The sequence below is a fragment of the Schistocerca piceifrons genome, chromosome 1 (genome assembly GCF_021461385.2).
Source record: "Schistocerca piceifrons isolate TAMUIC-IGC-003096 chromosome 1, iqSchPice1.1, whole genome shotgun sequence".
In the NCBI taxonomy this organism is placed as follows: domain Eukaryota; kingdom Metazoa; phylum Arthropoda; class Insecta; order Orthoptera; family Acrididae; genus Schistocerca; species Schistocerca piceifrons.
Window position 1 is genome coordinate 180033705 of NC_060138.1, and position 12121 is coordinate 180045825.

Below are 12121 nucleotides of genomic sequence, written 5' to 3' on the forward strand. Positions count from 1 at the left end.
AACCGTTAAATCTTCGTCGCCAAAAATGTTGTGACTTGGCAAGACAGCCAAGTCACAATGAGAGGAAGCCGAAAGGCACGCGTTATGCTCACGCAGATTGGCGTGAGGTCTGGAACAGTTAAAGGAATTAATAGTAGCAAATAAAGTATGTAGTTGATATAATACTTAACTTTAATCCACAATTGGTGTACATCGCTCTTGACAGTACATGTATAATCTCAATATCAAATGCTATGGCGCCTTGCTAGGTCGTAGCAAATGACATAGCTGAAGGCTATGCTAACTATCGTCTCGGCAAATGAGAGCGTAGTTGTCAGTGATCAATCTCTGGCTAAGTCGGCTGTACAACTGGGGCGAGTGCTAGTAAGTCTCTCTAGACCTGCCGTGTGGTGGCGCTCGGTCTGCAATCACTGACAGTGGCGACACGTGGGTCCGACATATACTAACGGACTGCAGCCGATTTAAAGGCTACCACCTAGCAAGTGTGGTTTCTGGCGGTGACACCACAATAATGATGCTGGACTGGCTTACCTTATGTGCCTGTTCACAGAATCCTCATCCTCCATCGACTGCCTCCCTACACAGGGAGCCCTAATCTATAATAGATGTTACAAAGTTGACCCATCCTGTTCCACCCTCCAATCCTACTGCTGCCAACAATGCCTTAAGTATAACAACCATGTCACTGCTGCCTGAAAGAGCTCCCTTACCTCTCCCCACTGCAAACATTCCCACTTCCTGAAGAACTTCCCCAACCTCGCCTCTCCCTCCTCCTGTAATACCTGTAATGAGCCCCATCCTACCTATTCCTCTAAATGTAAAGCGAAACCTCCTCCCGTCACCCCAGAGTTCACCATCCCTATCCACCACGCTGTTGACCCCATCCATCCCAGGAACTCACTCCACCCTCCTCCTGCTGCAGAGGACATCATCCACTATGGCACCATCGTCCTCCAAAACATCCACCCCTTCCAATGCCCCCACACCCTTCCTCAAATCCCCCTTGCTACCAATTCCATCTTCCACCATACCACCTATGCCCCTTACTCCCACAATCTGCCCATTTTACCTTCACCCCCCCCTCACCACTGTCATCTAAATCTCCCAACCAGGGCATGACAACATAACATTATCCTTTAGCATAATACCTGCTCTCTCCCCACCCACCAACTCCTCTTCCTCCACACCTTCAATTGACACGACATGTATGCCTTCATCCTAAATGAAACTCTCCTCCTACGCTGTATCTCTGTCTCCACAGCCTCTTACACCCTCCACCACACTGATAACAGGTACCCCCTGGCATGTAATGGGGTTACTATTGGCCACGACAAGGACCTCCCTGTTTGCCCCCAACTTCTCCTCAACAATCCTGCTGAGCATCTCACATCTGCCACCATCTACATCCACCCTCGTACCCCCATCCCATACCATTTCCTGGCCCACACTGACTGCACCTTCTCCACCTATGTGATTGCCACAGACCTCAATATCCACAGCTGTGCTCCTGCTGAACTCTAGTGATGGCATTGGTTTATCACCACCCTCCATGGAGACCTAGTTCCCCTCTGCCAACACACCCAACCTGAATCCAACACCACTCCTGATGTGATCCTAGCATCTCCCAACTTCCTTGGGTGCATCACCGCAGAAGTCCTTGACCTAACTGGCAGCGATTATGCCCCCATCCACCTCACTGTCTCTGATGGTCGCCATCCCTGCCCCGTTTCTTGCCCTGACGTTCCTCCTAAAATTGTCCACTATTTATCCCACGCCAACTGGGATGCCTACCAGGACTCCATACACACCCAGGTCGTACGCCACAACCTTACCCTCCAATATCCTGAAGACATCTCCTGAACCACTGCCTTCCTCCACCAGACGTTGTCTGATGCCATAGCCACCCCTATCCCTACCATAGCCATCCACCCTCACCACCCAGCCCTGCCCTTCCCCTTCGTGAATCCCATTGCCTCTACTGCTTCTTCCTCTGCACTCGTGACTGGAACACGCTCACCCACCACCGTCAATTACAATGAGACATCTGATCCCGAATTTAATTATTCCCTCTTCTCTGATGTCATCAAATGTACGGATACCCCCATTTCTCCCCTGCCTCCTAGCTTCCAGTACTTGGGCCACACACCGCCATCCGAACTTAACTCTCCAATCACTGCACAGGACAGCAGCCTCACACTCCACACTAAATGTAACACTGCCCCAGCCACGACCGCATTACCTACCACCATCTCAAACACTGCCCTCCCTCCTTCCTTGCAGCCCTTGCCGTCCTCTACAACATAATCCTTGCCATCCTAACTTGCGGAAAACATCCAGTATCCTGAGATTCTTCGAACCCAACAAGCCTCCTTCTGATGCCTCTTCCTGTCGCCCTATATGTCTCACCTTGGCGTTCAGCAAGCTCTTAGAATCCATCCTTTACCTAGCGTATCCATCACCACCTTCACTGAAACCACCTCCTCCCCAACACCCAATGTGGCTTTCGACATTCCTTCTCTGCTGACAACCAACTCCTATGCCTCACTCATCTCCTTTACCTTCAGCTTCTGTCTCTTGGCCATTCGAGTCTCCCTAGACCTTGAAAAGGCCTACAACTATATATGGCATCCAGATCTGTTTAAACTCAAGACCAGTGCCCTTCCTATCAACTACATCCATCTGACTGTCTCCTTCCTCTCCCACCACCCCTCCTAAATTACCAACCATAACGCTGATTCCCACACCTCCTTCTACCCCTCTGCATGTGTATCTCAGGGTTCTGTCCTCTCCCACCTCCTGCAGTACGCCGATGACACTGCCTTCTGTGCCCTCACTCCTACTCTTCAATGGTCCCAACGCCCTCTCCCGAATCTCCTTGACCTTTTTGCCTCATGGTGTAACCAGTGGCTCCGCAAAATCAATCCTTTCAAAACCCAAGCAATCATCGTAGGTCATACCACTCGGTCCTTGATTTTTGCCTTACCATCTGCGCCCATCCTGTCTGCCTCTAACCCACCATCGCCTGCCTCGGACTCACCATTGACCACCACCTCACCTGGATCCCTCATCTCTGCTCTATCCAATCCAAAGCCCACAACCACCTCCATCTCCTTAAACTCCTCTCTGGCCGGACATGGGGGTTGAACCCCTCTACCATCCTCCACACCTACAAATCCTTAATCCATTCCACCCTCTGTTATGCCCCCTCCCCCAAATTCTGTATGTCTGTCCAGATCCTCGAGCGCCATGCACTCTGCCTCGCCTTCCATATATGCCTTCTGTCCCCATGCAGATCCTCTATGATCTGATTCCTTTCCCCATCAGCTCCTTTTCCTCAAACACATCTGTGTCCTCTACACCCCTGCCAACTTGATCCCTCCTATCCCCTAGTTGCTCCTCTCCTCTCCAACCCACACTCTCTGCTGCACCTTCAGCGTTGTGTCCCCCTAACCCTCCTACCCTCCACCTCTACACCCTTCATTTCCTCTCCCACAGTGGTTTCTGTCAACTCCCTCTCCCAGATGATGCCCTCTCTCCCTCCATTTATCCCCCCAATCAACTCTGATCGTCACCTCCCCCTCCCTCCATCTTACCTTTTCTCAGGTTCTCTCTCGCCCCCCTTCCATCCTGTTTCCTTTTCCCAGCCTACCCTCTCTTTGACTCCTTTCTCTCCCCCGAATACTTTTGGTTTCCCCTCCACTGACTTCCCACTCCTCGCGCCTGCCTAACCCTCCTTTTCTGTGTCCTCTCCGTCCATCAGCTGCCCCCGTTTTTGCATTTCCTCTCCTCCCCCGCCTTTTTCCCACCCTCATGTCTGGGTCCTCCCCCATCCCCATATGCATTTTTACTTTATAGAGCAGCGTTTTCTGTGACTGTTCAGTGTTGTTCGTCCTCCTTTTTAAGTGTTGTGAACAAAAACCAGACTGTTGCCGTGTTTTTTAATCTGCCTGTCTAATTGCTATGTTTTTTAATCAGCATCGCCCTTATTTGTTATTTATATTTTCTTCGCAACTTTTCACTGAGTTCGTTTTAAGCAATCACCGTTTTATCACCTCATTTTATTGTTATACCTCCTCATTACGTTATTTGAATTTATCTGTAGGCTGCAGAGTGGTGTATTACGCTGCTGCAGCCCCCACCCCTGGGAGAAGGGGGGGGGGGGGATCGAAATACAATAAAAAAATGCTGTCATTGGATAAGAGGATGAGGAGGAAGGGTATTAGGTGATCTTTTATTGGTCTTTGCATTGCGTGTTGTCATTGGCGGAAATGGGCGTTTTCCATTGGAGTTTCCTTTATTGTTTGCCATTGGTGATAATCGGTGAATATGAAATTGAGCGGCTCCTGCAACGTAGCGCTGTTTTTTTCTAACAGCCTAGTATCAACTAGGGCCCGTCAGCAGTCTGTGCACCCACGGCCGCTGTGACCTATCGCGCCTGTTGCTTTGCGAAAGCTGTCCTTCCGCAAAGCTGTCACTGCTGGCAGCCAAGACAATGGGAATCGGTACCCGTCTTCTCTATTCACGTTGACGGGTCGCTTGGCTATTTCTATAGCCTCTCTGATCTTCCTACTCAAGCTAAACGGCTGTTTCGCCAGTACGCGGGCCTGTCGAAATTCGATCTTCTTCCTGCACAACGGCGGAGGGTACACAGAGCGCTGACGCACCCTAGTCGATACTAGGCAGTTAGTAAACAGCGCTACGTTGCAGGAGCCGCTCAATTTCCTATTCGCCGATTTCCACCAATGGCAAGCAATAAAGGAAACTCCAATGGAAAACGTCTGTTTACGCCAATGACAACACACAATGCAAAGACTAATAAAAGAATGGTTCAAATGGCTCTGAGCAGTATGTGACTTAACTTCTGAGGTCATCAGTCGCCTAGAACTTAGAACCAATTAAACCTTACTAACCTAAGGACCCCACACACATCCATGCCCAAGGCAGGATTCGAACCTGCGACCGTAGCGATCGCTTGGCTCCAGACTGTAGCGCCTAGGCCCTCACGGCCACTCCGGCCGGCTAATAAAATAATACCCACTACCCTTCCTCTTCACCCCTATATCCAATGAAAGCACTCATCCACAGTATATAAGTAATCAAACTAGCGCCCATTCAGCAGTTAGCAATACACCCTGAGGAAGGCGTCTTGCAACAGTTGCCGAAACGTCGGAATTTTATGTTGACCAAGCCGTTCCAAACTCAGAAGAATTTCACTGACTGTGAAAATGGGCGCGGAAGCCTATGTTTACATTTAACGGAAAACAAAATTATTCTATAAGGATTTCGTTTCTATCGACTGCGGTGCGGAACCCTAAAAACCATAAATCTCTGTAAATAACTATAAGGAGGAATCAGATCAAAACGAGACAGATGGGAATTTCGTAATTTCTAAAGCAGCCGCTGCCATATGGAACTCGCGTGGGGAGAGACTGTATTGTGGGATGAGTAGGGGCTTACCAGAGAAACTTCCTCAGCGTGCCCGAAACAACAGACATGCCAGCTCGAAGCAAATCATGATGACCTTCTTTGATTGCAAGGGCTCGCTGCTCACGGACTTTCTGGAACACGGTGCCACAGTTAACGCACAGCGGTAAGCGGACGCTTTGCCAGAACTGAAGAACGCAATCAAGTCAGTACGCCCAGGAATGTTGGCGGACGGAATCATTCTGTTACAAAATAATGCACAACCACATGTTGTCAAGGCTATTTCGAGTACGCTGAAGAAGTTTTGCTGCGTAGTCCTTACATACCATCCCTACAGTCCCTATCTTTACCGTTCCATTCCCGCATTTTTTAATGTCCTGATCAAAGCGACCACCGATTTGCTTCGGACGAAGAACTGCACCCTTCCGTACAGTCGTGGTTCCGTCGGCAACCACAAACATTTTTCCACGAAGGCATTGCCTCTCTTGCCTCACAGTGGGGTAAACATATTAAATGTTACGATCGTTACTTTCGAAATAATAAACAGTTTACTTACTTTTTCTTTATCTCTCTCGTTTTCATTTCACTAACCATTGTATATACTAGGAGAACAAAATATTCTTCACCAACGACGGATCATTGCTAGATTCCGATGTAAAATAACAGGAAGCAGTTATTTTAAGTTTGGTTCCCCAACAGTTAAAGTTGTACCTAGTATGTTTTGTGTGGAATATTTAAAAACTTTCTTTTTTCCTTTGACGAAAATGTGAACTAGGTTGCGAAGTAAATGTATATGTGTGACTGTCAGAATCATCAGATAACTGATTTCTTCTTTACTGAAACCAAATGTTCCTCTAAGTTCATTATTTGTTTCTTGCCTCTTGTCATCTACATATTCATTGAATGTTCTGGAGGAAAGTCATGGTTTCAAAAGAAAAGAAATTTGTCCTATTAGAATTTTACCTTTTCGTGTGTAAGCATTACCTGTGATCTATCAGTAGTTTACTTCCCAAATTCAAATGGCTCTGAGCACTATAGGAATTAACTGCTGTGGTCATCAGTCCCTAGAACTTACAACTACTTCAACCTAACTAACCTAAGGACACCACACACATCCGTGCCCGAAGCAGGATTCGAACCTGCGACCGTAGCGGGCGCGCGGTTCCAAATTGCAGCGCCTAGAACCGCTCGGCCACTCCGGCCGGCAGTTTACTTCCCAGGTCGAGAAAAGTGCATAGAGAAAGAAAAGAAAATTAGGACAAATACTTTTCAGTAGAATGGTGTTACACCTTTGCATGTGTCTTGGCTAAAGTGTATCCGCCCATCACCAACCTCATCACCATCCTTTCCCACCCTATCCTCATCTCCACTTTACAGTCTTCCTCATACCATTGCTTAGACCTACAGACTCTAACTTTTCCTTCTTCTTCTTCTTCAAAATAGGTCTTTCCAAAGTCAGTGAATTTGCAGTACCTCTTTTAATATCTTTCCACCTTCTAGGTTTCCTTTTTCTGTTTCAAAATTACAAAGAAAGCCATCACTACTGTATCTATGATACCATAAAGGAAGATCACCCTTTTTCATAATTTTAAAAACATGTAAATTTGGGCATTTTAACTATACGTAGTTGATCGATCTATTTACTACAAAACCACCGAGCAAAAGAGCAAAATGTTTATACCGTTGAAAGCCCATCTACATAACATATGGATGAGGCCAATGAATCGACAAGTTTAAATCAGACTGTATATTACAATTCGGTAATAGCATATGCTGTGTAGGTAATTATCCAGTTGTTGTTATTGTGGTGGTGTTGGTGGTCTTCAGTCCAGAGTCTGGTTTGATGCAGCCCTCCATGTTGCTGTGTCCCGTGCAAACTTCTTCATCTCCAAGTAACTAATGGAACCAACATCCTTCTGAATCTGCTTAGTGTATTCATCTCTTGGTCTCCCTCTACGGTTTTTAACCTGCACGCTGCTCTAAAATATTAAATTGGTGATCCCTTGATGCCACAGAACATGTCCTGCCAACCGATACCATCTTCTAGCCAAGTTGTGCCACAAATTCATCTTCACCCAATTCTATTCAGTACCTTCTCAATAGTTGCGTGATCTAGCCATCAAATTTTCAGCATTATTCTGTAGCACCACATTTCGAAAGCATCTATTCTCTTCTTGTCTAAACTATTCACCGTCCATATTTCACTTCCATACATGGCTACACTCCATACAAACACTTTCAGAAACGACTTCCTGACACTTAAATCTATATTCTATGTTAACAAATTTCTCCTCTTCAGAAACACTTCCATTGCCACCGCCAGTCTACATTTTATATCCTGTCTACTTCGAGCATCATCACTTATTTAGCTCCCTAAATAGCAGAACTCATCTACTGCTTTAAAAGTCTCATATCAGAATCACCTTATTTCATTCGACTATACTACATTATCCTTGTTTTGCTTTTGTTGATGTTCATCTTATATTCTCCTTTCAAGACACTGTCCATTCTGTTCAACTGCTCTTCCAGGTCCATTGCTTGTAAGGTGACAGCTTGAATCAATGTCAAATTAGCACCTTACATAAGACTTTATATGTCATAACAAGTAGATTAAAATGTCGCCTGACCTACTTCGGCGATAATGAACAGATTTGCCTATCGAAATGTACAGTATGTAATACAAAGGGAGGGCACTCGATTCGATGGTATTAACACACCGAACCCAAATCCTGCATGTCAATTAGCAAAAGGTGTAAAAAGCTGCTAGAAGAAACGTTCTAGTTTGGGTGCAGACGCTATTTGCGCCGTCACAGCCTGAGTACAACGGATGCTTCTAAAAGGGGTTGCTCAGAGGGGCAACGAACGCACCAGGCGATACATCGAGGGGAGGGGCAGGTAGTGGTGCAGCGCTGCTTGCTATGGAGAAATTCTTTAGGAAACAGCGTTAGAAAATCTCCAGGTGTATACAAACAGACCAGCGACGCAGATGATCACGTGAAGTGCTCGTGGTATGCTCATGACGTATGAGTGTAACTTATAGGCATCAGGAATGGGCACAAAATATCCAATTGGCTGAAATAAACTCGGAAGGAGTACAAAGGGGTGATATTTCGACGCAGTTTAAAGGTAGGCCCTTTGCGATTGGCAGAGGTAGTTTCCACAACATAAAAGGAACGCGCCCATCGGTTTGAAAAAGCTGCGACATGAAGCACGAAAGGACTTAGGTGGGGGACAGTTTGCTACAAAAACACAAGACCGAAAACTTTGTGGACTCTCCTCTGATCAAGTGTAGAACAGGGCGCATTACGCTCTGTACGACGCCAAAAGAGGAATTTTGTGTGAACACTGTATTTCTTTACCCACTGCACTGAATTCTAACATTTGCTGATAACCAGCAGAAACCACAGCCTTTCTGGTACTTGGCAAATGGGAGGCTCAATGCCTCGAGTTCATTTCTTTGCTGGATACATGGACTGCATCGTTTCTAAAGCCTTCAGAAAACCTATTAAGGTTAGAAACATCTTACCCGGAAGAGCTCGTATCTACTGGTCTCCAGTGAGTCAGGCTAACAGGAATTCACGGAAGGGCTAGGCCCCAGGAATTGACATCATTCATTATTTCCCAAGTGATTCACATTTATGAAACTTTTTTTAAAAAACAACAACAGTAAAACCTAATGAAATAATCTTTTAGAAAGCGGCAATTCTTAAAACAGTGAGTGGAATGCTTTGAATTCAAAGGAGCGCAGTGGCTTATCCAGTTTAACAACGACAGCAAAGTAATACCAGGCTAACACAAGTGTTTGAAATTACAGACGCAAGATTTAACATGCTCCTTTGACACACCTGACAAATTTAAAGCAAAATTTTTAAGAGTCAAATGTTACAATGACTAGCATAAATTTAATAACAGGTAAAACTTTAAACTAAATTTGAATATCCAAGGTAATAGCCAAACTAAGAATTTCAAAAATAGTACAACTTAAACAGTGGCAAGTACCGAGAATAAGTATATTAATATAACGAAGATACAAAAATAGTTTAAGTAGATTTTAAGTAACGATTTTGAACTTCTGTTTGCGGTTGAAAACCTGGATCTATTAGCAATATAACAGTCAGATAACCAGCAAAAGGTTCCATAAATCAGCCGGCCTCTGTGGTCGAGCGGTTCTAGGCGCTTCAGTCCGGAACCTCGCTGCTGATACGGTTGCAGGTTCGAATCCTGCCTCGGGCATGGATGTGTGTGATGTCCTTAGGTTAGTTAGGTTTAAGAAGTTCTAAGTTCTAGGGGACTTATGACCTCAGATGTTAAGTCCCATATTGCTCAGGGCTATTTGATCCATTTTTGAATCCAAGAATCAGGTAAGGAATCTCGCATTACAAGGCCCACGGGTGGAAAAATAGAAAACTTCACAGCTCTCCGGCAGTGCATCCGGTACACTAATAGATACGAACACATCAGAATCCAAACACCATTAAAAGAGCACATTAATCATAAATTTTCATGGCAGCATCAGTAGCACCCGCGACCGTCGTCACATTACTACTGCTTGCACAGACGGAGACAGTAATAAATGTTAGACATCATTTGGTAAGAATAAACGCTGTTAAAACCAAACTATAAAAACTATCACCACAATCGCCACACCCTGGGATCACAATTAAGCTACTTTTCAGGAAAGCAACACAGGGAGCTCAGCGAACGCCGAGATAGGCAGGCTTAAACAGTATCCGTAAGCGATACCGACCACACTAACGGTGGATCCAAACTTCCTGGAAGGCACAAATTCACAACTCAGGGAAGAATCACATAATGCAAGGCAGTAACAACAGGCCCCGCTAACGCCACCAATATAGGTCACACAACAGGGCTAGACAACAGGAGAAAGGTGCTCTTTCAGCTCACCAAAATCAACTAATCTTAATCAAAGTCGTTCCCGTTGCAGCTGTTCCCTCAGTGCGAATAGAACAAGACACCGACCGGCGACCAGAGAGAGAACGAACAAGAGATGCGATCCACAGACCGCAATCGATACGAGCCGACGCGGCTCATGTGCCACAGTGTTGTCATGGTCGTGTGAAACTCATTGTGAAATCGGTTAGTTGCAGCACCTTTGAAGAAACAGTTGCGGTAAGCCGCAAAGAAGCCAACATTGTCTCCCAGTTTACATCTCTAAGTTCAGACTGCTGTATAATGACAGCACTGACCTCAGATAAGTTTTTAAATAATTTAGAATGCAGTCTTTCATGTACTTCTTGCCTTTATGATCAATAGGCGTCACTATTCCATGCAAGCACCTTATTACTGAGGAGTCGGAAAGTTTTTTAGTTTTACAAGCGTATAGTTGCGGAGGGTGTTGTGCTTAGGAAACACACGATATCCTGGTCAGTGGCCGCCCCTGTATCTAAGTGAACAGCGTAGATAGCTGCCATGTGGAGGCCCCGGGTTTGATTCCAGGTACTGGCTAGGATTTTACCTCGGATCGAGGATTGGTATGAGGTGCACTCCGCCTCTTGATGGCAACTGAGGAGTTACTTGATTGAGAAGTAGAGGCTCCCCGGTCTGGAAAGACTACGAAGCGATCACATCCGCATGTATAACACTAGCCTGCCTGTTATACTCCACTCTTCCCTAACAAACTAACCTGCTATTCTTGCTCTGGGAACAGCCACGTATACCGCTAACTTGCCGTGGAACAAGCTAATGTTACCCTTTGTGACAATTTTAAATTTTGACCGAGCATGTGTCTAATGAATAAAGGTATCGGACTATAATTTTGAATATGGTGAAATTAACAGAAAAACTAAACAGATTTTAACCCTGGGAGATAACGAAAGTGGTAAAAATCATATGTGAATGAAAAAAAAAAAAATGAACGGTCGCCAGCCCAATTGGGCATATTAACTGAATATTGGTTATTAAGGTTACTTTCATTGTTATTTCCCTTTGAATAGTGCACAGGATGCAAAGTGACATAGGACACTCTGAGCTGTACGTAGCAGCAGTTATCAATAACGCACACGCCAGCAATTATAGGAAGCAAATCTGTACCAAGGTCATACTAATAACAGCTACACTCAAGATCATTACTTAAACCAATACTGAAATGTTACTGCATGAAGTGCAGAACTAAATTAGGACATGAGGTGCTTCTATCGTAACTGACATGTAAAAACGCAAATAAAGATCGATGATGTCGTGTGATTAGGGCCTCCCGTAGGGGAAGACCGTTCGCTGGGTGCAAGGCTTTTGATTTGACGCCACTTACGCGACTTGCACGTCGATGTGGATGAAATAATGATGATTAGGACAACACAACACCCAGTCCCTGAGCGGAGGAAATCTCCGACGCAGCCGGGAATCGAACCCGGGCCCTTAGGATTAACATTCTGCCGCGCTGACCACTCAGCTACCAGGGGCGGACACAAATAAAGATAAATAATATAATTACACTGTTTATACTCCCATATATCAGCTTCCCTTAGCAGCAACAATAGTTCCATTATCTTTCTAATATGGGAAGTCCAGCTCTATGATTATTCCAGTAGAAAAGGCCAATTCAAACAAAGCTAGTCCTTAACTTCACTTGGAATAGTTTATGTTCTACTTTGCAAGGCAAAATATACAACACTAAGCTCAATCAACTTAAAAATAATTCATGATAGTAATCAATGTTTAAAATGAGCTTAACTTATTT